The sequence below is a fragment of the Leucoraja erinacea genome, chromosome 1 (assembly GCF_028641065.1).
Source record: "Leucoraja erinacea ecotype New England chromosome 1, Leri_hhj_1, whole genome shotgun sequence".
Taxonomy (NCBI): domain Eukaryota; kingdom Metazoa; phylum Chordata; class Chondrichthyes; order Rajiformes; family Rajidae; genus Leucoraja; species Leucoraja erinaceus.
In genome coordinates this window covers 102734425-102745492 of record NC_073377.1, presented here as the reverse complement: position 1 = coordinate 102745492, position 11068 = coordinate 102734425, and the positions used below count along the sequence as shown (strand labels likewise).

Sequence of the window (11068 nt, the reverse complement as noted above, 5' to 3'; positions counted from 1 at the left end):
GTGTGGGAGGAATCCCGAGTAACCGGAGAAAATCCACGCGGTCACAGGGAGAAAGTACAAACTCCATTCAGACAGCAACTGTAGTCAGGATGGAAATCGGGCCTCTAGCAACAACTGTACTGATACATCACTGTGCTACTCTGTGAAGGGAATTGATAGGTGACGTTTTGGGTGGGTCCCTATATTACCAAATCTGTAAGTTCTGGAATTCATACCTTAAAACGTTCTATTTCTCTGCTTTTATCTCTTCAAGGCCCTACTTTCTTATTCACCAAAACTTTGATCATAAACTCTTTATATGATAGTGTCATGTTTGTCTATCTGTATTCCTATTAAGTATCTTGGGGGGTCAATTATACCAAATAATTGCATAAGATTATTTTCAGCTGGAGGTACAGCATGGAAATAGGCCCTTCAGTCCACTGAGTCCATGCTGAACATGTCAACCATGAAACTCATTAACTTTAATATCAAGCAATTTAACACAAGAACTAAAACGAACCAGATACAAAAATATCACAAACACAATTATTTTTTCTTTAAACTAAAAATGCAGCGAAAAATAAAAAGAATTTTCAAAATTCCAGCAGATTATTTATTTTTTTATTAATTTTCTGGGATCTCTCTCATTGACAAGCCAGCATTAATTGCCAATTGCAAGCAAATATAATAACAAGGTAACAATTTGATAAAATCCACATAAAATATACTGTGGAAAATAATGCAGCTATTGCAAGAAGTTTATGTAAATAGCGAACTTATTAAAATCATATTGCGTAGACATCATGCTTTGACAAGTGGAAATATTAGAAACAAAGTAGGAAATTGTAGAACAAGCTCTCAGAGGTTAAAAAGCGAAGCGTTCATTTGCATCATTTGTGATAGTTGAGGTGATCCAGAAGTCAAATTGAGTTCAATCCTTCACTCAATTAATTCATTTTGCGTCCAAAGCCTAAAAAATAAAATAAATTTTCAATTCTCTCATTTATAATGTACCTCATGACATCTTCAGTAAATACATTACAATGTGAGATAAAAATTCACTTTATATAAGTTAAAAATTAACCTTATACAAGCTGAGAAATATCATCACTGCTGATGAAACACATTGAGAAAGCAGGAGAGTCTCTCCCATCCGTCCCAACAATTGTGCAGGTTATAATATCACTACTACCCGTAACTCTTAATCAATTCATTGAACCATAGAATTATAGAAACATACAGCGCAAGTGGGGCGGCACAGTGGCACAACGGTAGCGTTGCTGCCTTACAGTGCTTTCAGCGCCAGAGACCCGGGTTTGATCCTGACTAGGGGTGCTGTCTGTACGGAGTTTGCAAGTTCACCCCATGATCACGTGGGTTATCTCCAAGAGCTTCGGTGTCCTCCACCACTCCAAAGACGTACAGGTTTCTAGGTTAATTCGCTTGGTATAAATGTAACTGGTCCCTAGTGTGTTCAGGATAGTGTTAATATGCGGGGATTGTTGGTTGGCGCAGACCCAGTGGGCCGAAGGGCCTCTTTCTGTGCATTATCTAATTTTTTTTTTTTTAAATCAAAAGGAAACAGGCCGTGATGATCCACCACGTTCATGCTGACCACAGTAACCATCTACACTGGTCCTATTTGCCAACATTGGTCAAGTATCCTTTTACTCCTTTCCTATCCAAATAACTGTATACTTTCTTTAAAATTATGCAATAGCATCTGCCTTCACCACTACCCCTGTCAACTCATTCCAAAAATTCAATACTCACTCTCAATGTGAAAAACCTCAACCCTGGATCACAATATTTTTTCTACTCGTACTTTAAACCTCTGGTGATATATATTCCCCCGTTGTAAGAAAAGTATTCTAATCCTCTATGCTATCTAAGCCCCTCATAATCTTGTAAACCTCTTTCAGTCACCCTTCAGCCTATTACGTTCTTATCAGAATAAACACAGCCTTTGAAACTCTCGTTATAACTGCAGCCTTCATTTGCAAGTAACATCCTGGTGAAACTCTTTTGCACTCTCTCTATTGGTACCACATCCTTCCTGTAGTGTACGAACCAGACTGTACATAATCTACTAAGTGTAGTCTAAACAAAGTTTTATATAACTTACAGTTTCTTCAACAATACAATTTAGCAAATAGTCAACTCGAACAGCCACAGAAATACACCTGCTAAAAGAGCAAGTCAAATGCTGGATATCCTGGCACATGTAACTAACCTCATGTACTATTATCCTTTCCACTATTTATGGGGCACAACACAGGGTTGTGATGAATTTTGGAATAAGGAAGTTTCAATGTAATAACAAATTCAGCAGAAAGCATTCTGTGTGATTACTACCCCACCCAGTTACCTCAACCTTTATTCCCTGCACCTTCTCCGCACCCAGCATTCTGGCACTTGGCTGCCTTCCAGTGACTAAAGCTCAATATGAACAATGAATGTTGGGTGAGGAGAGTGAGAGGCTCAGCTCAGTTGCAAACCGTAGTCAAATCGCATGCTGGCACTCCAGCGTATGGGTCACACATGCAGGGAGAGTACTCCTGTGCCAAATACTGGTGGCAATGTTCAGCGGGTAGGAGCAGACAGTGCCCTCCAGCATGGAGTACTAGACTGACATGGTGAGGAAACATTCACTGCATCTACATTTATTCACAGCTGATTGCATATGACTCAGTCATTCACACAACATGGTACAACATAGTTTTATTAAAGATCACTTACAGTACACTTCAGCATGATGTTATTACTTGTGTAGCGACTATACAGTATTCGGTCGGTGGGGGGCGCTGCAAGCCGGCGCCCTGTCAGCAGCGTGTCCGTTTTTTTCAACTTTTTTTGTTTTTTTAATATGTTTTAAAGTATGTTTTTTGTGTTTTCTGTATGTCTTGTGTGGGGGGTGGTGTGGGGGGTGTAAGGGGGAAACTGCTTCGGTCGCCTCCTCCATGGAGAGGCGACTTTTTCCAGGTCGCCTCCCCCGTGGCCTAGTTGGATCGGTGCGGCCTTTCCCGGAGACGCGCCCGGGGCTTCAGCGGCGGGCACAGCATGGACTCTCGTCATGGAGAGGGCGAGCCCTCGCTGGGGCTCGCTGGAGGGGAGCGCTCCATTTCGCTAGCCCGCGGCAGCTGGCAGCCTGAAGCCGCGGTCTGCAGAGCTCCAGCTGGCGCGGCGTTCGCAGCCCGGGATCCCTCGTGGGGGACCCGGGAGAAGAAGGAGCTTCCACCACCGGCCCGCGGCCAACTTCTACCGTGGACTTCAATGTGCACATCATCACAGTCACAGATGGAGAAAGGTTGGTTGATGCTTTCTCATTTACTCACATTATCTCTGTGTTCTCACAGTGAGCTCCTCCTGGAATATATTTCAGGCTCCGGATCAACTTTCGAAGAATAAAAGCAGATGTGGTTCTAGTGCGGTTGCACCGTCCTTGTAATCCTTGCTGCTCGATACCTGCGGAATGATTACATTCACTCAGGTTTAATCCTGGAATCAATGGGAGCAAAACCTACAAAATGTTCTGGTACTTTCTGCAGCTTTTTTGAATAATTAATTGGCCTTATACATGCTTGCACAAACTCCTTCATAAAAATTCAGAGCTTTCATTTGGAAGTTCAATATCAAATACCAAAGAACAGCTACAATTCAGGAAAACATTGTAAATACGGTTTGAACACAGTTCACTGGTGCATTTCCTTCTACTTCTGCAGTCAGGTTGCTGGATCAGCTTGGCATTAATGCATGGAAACAGGCCATTTGGCCCAACCTGCCCATACCGGCCAACATGCCCCACCTACATTAGTCCCAACCGGCCCATATCCCTCTAAACCTGTCCTATCCATGTATCTGTCTAAATGTTTCTTAAACGTTGCAATAGTCCCTGACTCAACTACCCCCCTGGCAGAACCATGCCGAATATCACTAATCAGTTTATGTCCATATAAATGCATGCATTACACAGAAAGATTTGATTTAAATCAAAAAAAGTTTAAAGGTTTCTCATACACATCAGTGTTACATTGTAAAGAGCATATAACACCCTTGGAAGTTTAATTGCATTGCACATTGTAAACAGCACATGAACCAGAGAATCATATACTCATACTTTGTGCTACAGTACAATAAGGAATAAAACACAGGTACAGATATCTCGTTATACCCTGTGCAGTGACAGCACACAGAAGGAGGATGAGGATGGTCACACCGGCTGTTCTGCCCATCTTCCACTTTGAGATGTCTGCTGAAGGATCTTCTGCCCAATGCAGTAACTCTCAGCTGAATCAAGTTCTCCTGCAGGGGACCAGTCAGCTCCTATTTATGGGGATTCACCTCTCTCATTTGCATGTTCTTCGGCAGTGAAAACTGTCAAACTCTTCGACGTCCCAGGGGAGGGAACTTCCCTGCTCCAGAGACCTTCTTTCACTTTAGTTTTACATTTCAACACTTGTGTGATTCACAGCCGCGGTTGTGTAATACAAAGGGTGTGGAATTATTGAATTCAATTGAATTGAATTGAATTGAATTGAATTTCCTTATTTGTCATTCAAAAACAAGTTTGAACAAAATTTTGTTTCCATGCAGTCATAACAGTAAAAAAGCAACAAAAAACACAATTGAACACAATGTAACCCAAGTGACTCACCTCCAGGCACCTCCTCACTGTGATGGAAGGTAAAAAAAGTATTATTTCTTCCGTGCCTCTTCTCCTGCGGTTAGGCAGTCAAACAGCTGCATTGAGGCGATCGAGGCTCCCGATGTTGAAGACCACGCCGGGCGATGGAAGATCCCGCGGTTGATTTTAAGCTGCGGGGACGATTAAAGGCCCTGTGAACGGCCTGGTTCAACTCGATTCGGGGCGGACAAAGCTGCTGTGCTCGAGCTCCCGAAAATCAGTTGCCAACCAGGGCCCTGTGAGCTACCGATGTCACAGTCCACAAGGCCCACGGCCGAAGCCTCCGAAGTCGGGTAGAAGCCGCAGTGCCACCACAGCCTCTAAAGGTCAGCCAGCTCCACGATGGTAAGTCAACAGACTCTGCGAACGGAGCCCTCAAGGTTGATTCCAGTTGGAGGCCGCCCGGTGCCTTGATGTTAGGCCGCAGCACGAACGGAGATACGAAACTGATAAAGGTCGCATCTCCATTGAAGAAAGAGATTAAAACAATTTCCCCAACCCCCCACATAATCAAAAAGTCTCATCGATGAGCCCAGAGATGAAGTTGAGTCCTGGACTGGAGCCCAGGAGGCAGCCGGGCTGAGTACAAGAACCTGGCTGAGTTCCAAGCCCTGGCGCTGCTCTACTACCTGGGTAGCTGCTGGGGCAGGGAATGGGAGGATGATGAGGGTAATGAGGAGCAGGGAGATGGGGTGGGGTCTCTACCCCCCTCTCTCTCTGCCCCCCTCCCTCTCTACTCCCCTTCCCTCACACTCCCTCTCGCCACCCTCCCCCTCCCTCTCTACCCGCCTCCCCCCTCCCTCTCTTTCCCCCTCCCTCTCTTTCCCCTCTCTCTCTACCCCCCTCCCAGGGGATGAAATTGCTATCAAAACATGATGGGGAAAACAATTCCTTTATGGCCCAGCGCATGCGCACACGCACACGCGCGCACACACACACACACACACACACACGTGACTTTGGAGGCTTCTTCTGTGGGCCCTGTGGATGGTAACATCGGGAGCTGACCTATTTAAGAAAGACCTGCAGATGCTGGAAAATTCGAATGTAGACAAAAATGTTGGAGAAACTCAGCGAGTGAGGCAGCTTCTATGGAGCAAAGAAATAGGTGATGTTTCGGGTCGAGACCCTTCCTCAGACCAGATCTGAGGAAGGGTCTTGACCCGAAATGTCACCTATTCCTTCGCACTATAGATGCTGCCTTACCCGCTGAGTTTCTCCAACATTTTTGTCTAGCTTCAGGAGCTGACCTGATTAGTGATTGACTCAGAACTACAGCAATAGCAGCTTAGTCCGCCCCGAATCATGGGGCTTGAATCGGAGCATTTGCGGGGCCTTTCATCGGCTTAAAATCGGCTGGCGGGGGCTTCAACATTGCGAGCTTCGATCGCCTCGAGTCAGCAGTTTGATTTTAAGCCATGCAGGGCAATGAAAGGCCCCACGAATGAGCCGATTCAGCCCGTAGAAAGCATCTGATACCCGCTTGAATCTTTCAAAAGCTACAATGTGATAAATAGTACTTTAACAAATAAAACTGAAGCAAATAAAGGCAAACAGAAGAACCAACCTTGGACGGGGGAGAGAGAGAGAGATGGGAAAAACATACTAAATAATGTGAGTGACCTGAATGAGGGACTTACCTGCAAACGAGCCAGGAAACCCGTTCGACCGTAGCCTAATGACCTGACCCCGTTTAAATCTTTCCCATCTACCAATACATCGAATTAGTTCAAATTATAATTGTACCCGCATCAGAAAGCTTTAAGAAATTCTCCGTGAATACCTTATGTAATACTTGAAGGTCAAAACACAATTGGTGACACATCGTGTAAATACGATGCTAATGGAGACATTTAACAAGCGCTTAACAGTGACACCACCACCGTCTCGCGAAAAGCGGAGATTTTAATAGAATTTCAACGATTTTAAAAGGATTTCAACGAATTTCAAAATCCAGATTACAAAACATGGGGGGGTGGGGGGGGGGATCAGGACCGGCCTTAAGCCATGTGGACCAATTGCTCCCAATTGGGCCCCGTGCCTAAGGGGGCCCCGCGCTCCCATGATCGAGGGGGGAGAGAGGGGTGGAGAGTGAGTAGAGGGGTGGAGGGGGAAGAAAGTGGTAGACGGGGAGAGGGGTGTGAGGGGTATGAGGAGTGAATGGAGAAGGGGGAGGTGGGTCATTCCCTTATGGTCCCGGGGCAGCGCTCCCGCGCCATCAGTCACCGTGCTTCTCGCACACAGCCCCGGCTCCCTCCCTCTCTCTCTCCAGGGAAACATGGTAAACAATACAGGGAGGGCCGGGCTGGGGGCTGGGGATCAATGTTCACAAACCTCGGCCTCAGCTCACACCCGTCCGCCCGGACCCTGCCGCCGGCCCTCTCTCTCCCTCCCTTCTCTCCTTCCCTTCCTTCCCTCCCTTCCCTTCTTCCCTCTCTCCCTTCTCCCCTCCCTCCTTCCTCTCTCTCTTTTTCCTTCTCTCCTTCCCTCCCTTCTTACTCCCCTCCCTCCCTTCTTTCTCTACTTCCCTCCCTCCCTTCTCTCCTTCCCCCTTTCTCCCTCCCCCCCCTTCTATCCTTCCCTCCCACACACATCACACACAGCCAACTAACACACACACAACTAGCACACACACACACACTCAACTAAGTTAGGATGGGGTAGAAGCCCAAAGGGTAGAATGGGGCTGGTCCAAACATTAATGCCTGGACTGGTTTTTCACCAATGGTTATTGTTTTTCCAGGATCTAGTTAATTAAATTACTTTTTCATTTCACAGTCACTAAAACAAGTGGTATTGTAACAATGTACTTATCAAAGGTAATCTACACATTTTGTTTGTTACTTGTAGGCTTACATGTATGCAATTTTATATTAAAATGTAGCTTAGATCTGTTTGGTCCATTAACTCGCAGGTACTTTTGAAGCGCACATTTTGATTACTTTCCATTCTACCATAGAGATATAAAGTCTATAATAGACTTTATTTATATTTCTATGATTCTATAGACCTTGGCTGGGAACCCGGGACTCACCAAAATTGTTCCCAATTGGGCCCCGCACCTCCTAAGGCCGGCCCTGGGGGGGATTGTCCCCCACCTCTCAAAACATGAAGGGGACGTGTGTGTCCCGTCCCCCCGGGTTTTCTGCCCATGCCGCCCCTCCCTCTCCACCCACCTCCCTCTCCACTCACCTCCCTCTCTACCACCCCTCCCTCTCCACCCACCTCCCTCTCTATCCCACCTTCCTCTCTACCCCACCTTCCTCTCTACCCCCCTTCCCTCTCCAGGGAGCGATGAGTATTGGGACCTATGGGTGAGTGGAGGAATATTGCGTTCGGGGACCCGCCCTCCCTGCGATGCCACGTAACATATGTAACACAGCACCACCAGTACAGTAATAGGCCTGTCCCACTTTGGCGATTTTTTAGGCGACTACAGGCGACTTGACAGTTGCCACATGTTCGCCGGTGATCGCCAAAATGTGCCTGTACAGTCGTGAATAGTATCCTCAGTCGCGCAAAGAGTCGTGTCGTCTTTCTGGTCGTGCAAAATTTTCAACATTTTGAAAATTTTTCGGCGACAGTGGGTTGACACATATGAGCATGCCTTGACTTGTACGTTAGGTTGTAGCCTTGTTAACATAGGTTTTCGTCAGGTGATGTAGGTTCTCGCCGGTGCTGACTGGTGAATTACATTGGCGCCTAGCAAAAAACCCTAAAAACCCAAGTCCACAGCTCCATGTGGTCAGACGAATATAGTGCATGGACATTGCACATTTTGTTTCGGAGACATCATGGCTCCAAGAAGAAGGAAGCGGCAGCTCAAGGGCAAGGACCAACCCCCATCACCACCCACCAGGCAGGTGGAGCTAACGCAGGAGGAGGAGGAGGCACAGGAGGAGGACCACCACTGGAGATGCCACTGATGGGACCACCACATCTGCAGGCTCACCAGGAATCTAATTTTATAATACTTTTTGTGAATTGGACTTGACATATTTTGTCACACACAGAAAAGTTTTAATTTATTTGCCTTCCACTTAATATTGATATGTTTCTGTGTTGTAGCCACAGTCATTGATGGGACCACCACAGATGGATCCACCACTGATGTCATGCTCACCGATGGCCACTTCGCTTATGGGCAGGTCACCCAGTTCCACAGGACAACAGCAGCCATACTCATAGCAGCAGTCCACTTGAACACTATCACAGCAGTTTGCCACTACTTCCACATTCACTGCCTTGCAGCCTGAAAGATCTAGTAACTTGTCTGTACTTGTAGCTGCATTCACAAACTACCACATCCTGACACACCCAGACCTGCACCTGTGACACCTGGACGTAACCCCGGGACGCAAGGGGGGACTTGAGTTTGGGTTTGAAATTATTAATGAACACACATCACCCATCAGTGTAATGTCTTCATAAATGATGTTGATGATTTTGTACTTGTTTTATGTTTTATGTTTTAAGTCTAAAGTTTGAAGTTTGAAGTTGAAGTTTATTTACACTCAAAGAACCTCCTTGTGCTCTGGGAGTATAACTTTTTGTGATGATACTAAATTAATTTTTGTATGCACTGTTGTATGATCTTTACATTCTAATAATAATTAAACCTTTTTTGTGTTGTTAAAGGGATGATATCTACACCAAGCGCTGCAGGTCAAGAGCCAGGAGGATTATCCAGGACCACACTCACCCCAACAACAGACTGTTTTCCCTGCTGCCCTCAGGGAAACGGTACCGGCTGCTCAGGGCCAACAGGGAGAGAATGAGGAGGAGTTTCTTTCCCCAGGCCATGAGACTGCTGAACGAGGACTGAGTGTCTGAACAGGACAATACAACATTGTAATTCACCACATATTTGCCGCAATATAAAACACATCATAACATACCCTGTGCAGCAACGGAAAAGGGTTGTCGTGGTAGTGAAGCTGCTTAACGCTGGCTTCACTGCTAATCTGCTTTCTGCTCAAGAATCCTCTGCTTACTGCTGCAACAGTGTCTGTCTCTGCCTCCGTACTCTCTGTAGTTTGAAGTTGGACTGAAGAGGGTTATATTTGTTTGTTCCTCTTTCACTTCACACAACCTATGTGGGTGAATGTTGATAAACAGGAGAAGCTGCTGGGGAACGTCCCTTATCTTGAGTAAAACAAACCATACACTTCTGGTCACATAAAATACATGGTGAAAGATTGCCAACTTCATTCCATAGGCTGAATGATTTTTACAGCATCTTATCAGTGTTCCCCCCCTGGCTGGGCACCTTCCTCTCTGTTGGCAGTCAGACCTGATGGGATGTTGCAGCCTTCACTGATATTGCCCAGGATAGTTTAACATGAACACTGCTGACTTGGACTTCACCTGGGAATGGATCTCACGGTTCATCTACGGTTTTCCGTTGGGGGCCACTCACCTTGTCTTCTTTAGCATGCATCCTTCGACAGATTCACTGAGGATTTTGTTCGGATCTTTAGCAGTGTTCCTTCTTGGCTCGGCTTCTCGCTCCCTGTACTTAGTCAGAGCTGCTGAGAAGTTGCAGCATTTACTGATACCGGCAGCTCTCCCACCTGTACTTTGTTGTGATGTTCTTTAACTGGAGGTGCCCAAAGCACCTACTCTAAGTTAAATTACATTTGTTAAATACTCTGCCAACTAAAAAAAATGATGCCGGAAATCTAAAGCGAAAACAGAAAAAGCAGGAAATATTCAGCAGATTAGCAACGTTCTATGTTGTTTAAACTGACAATGGGAGATTCTGGGATATATTCTTCATGTCAGGGATCATGTGTGGCAGGATATCACCAATCACAGATCCTATCTATCAACCTGGCCAGAATAAAGCCCATTTACATAAATACGTGGTTAGCTGAATAAGCTGCACAGTGTTAAAGCTGCTGTCGGGCTTGAATGCATGTGAATAAACTAAAAGCGTGCAGGTATTAATATAAAATGAGATAAACTGTTAAGAATTTAAAATTAGACACAAAATGCTGGAGTAACTCAGAGGCACAGGCAGCATCTGTGGAGAGAAAGAATGAGTGATGTTTCACGTTGAGACCCTTCTTCAGACTGATGGCAAGGGAGTGGTGGGTCAGTGATAGAATGTAGTCGGAGACAGTAAGATTGGTGGGAGAACTGGGAAGGGGGAGGGGATGGGGGTGAAAAGGAAAGCAAGGGCTATTTGAAGTTAGAGATGTTCATACCGTTGGGGTGTAATCTACCCAAGCTAAATATGAGGTGCTGTTCCTACAATTGGCAAAATGTTTCACACATTCTTCAGAGTGATATTTCTCATAGTTATGCAGATCATTCGATCAGGTTTTCATGAAATATCTTTGTTTACACATGCTATTCTTTATGATGTGACTTTTTGGATTTTAATACTACAAATGTGCA

At 45.6% G+C, this 11068-nt stretch overlaps 1 long non-coding RNA gene across 1 annotated transcript; it reads right to left on the bottom strand.

The window, feature by feature from the left end:
• Positions 1-595: 595 nt before the first annotated feature.
• On the bottom strand, positions 596-4428 carry LOC129700158 (uncharacterized). Its single transcript, XR_008723986.1, has 3 exons — positions 4154-4428; positions 3318-3447; positions 596-952 (listed from the first exon to the last, which is right to left on the bottom strand). It is a non-coding gene; the product is annotated as an uncharacterized LOC129700158 (long non-coding RNA).
• Between the last annotated feature and the right edge of the window lie 6640 nt (positions 4429-11068).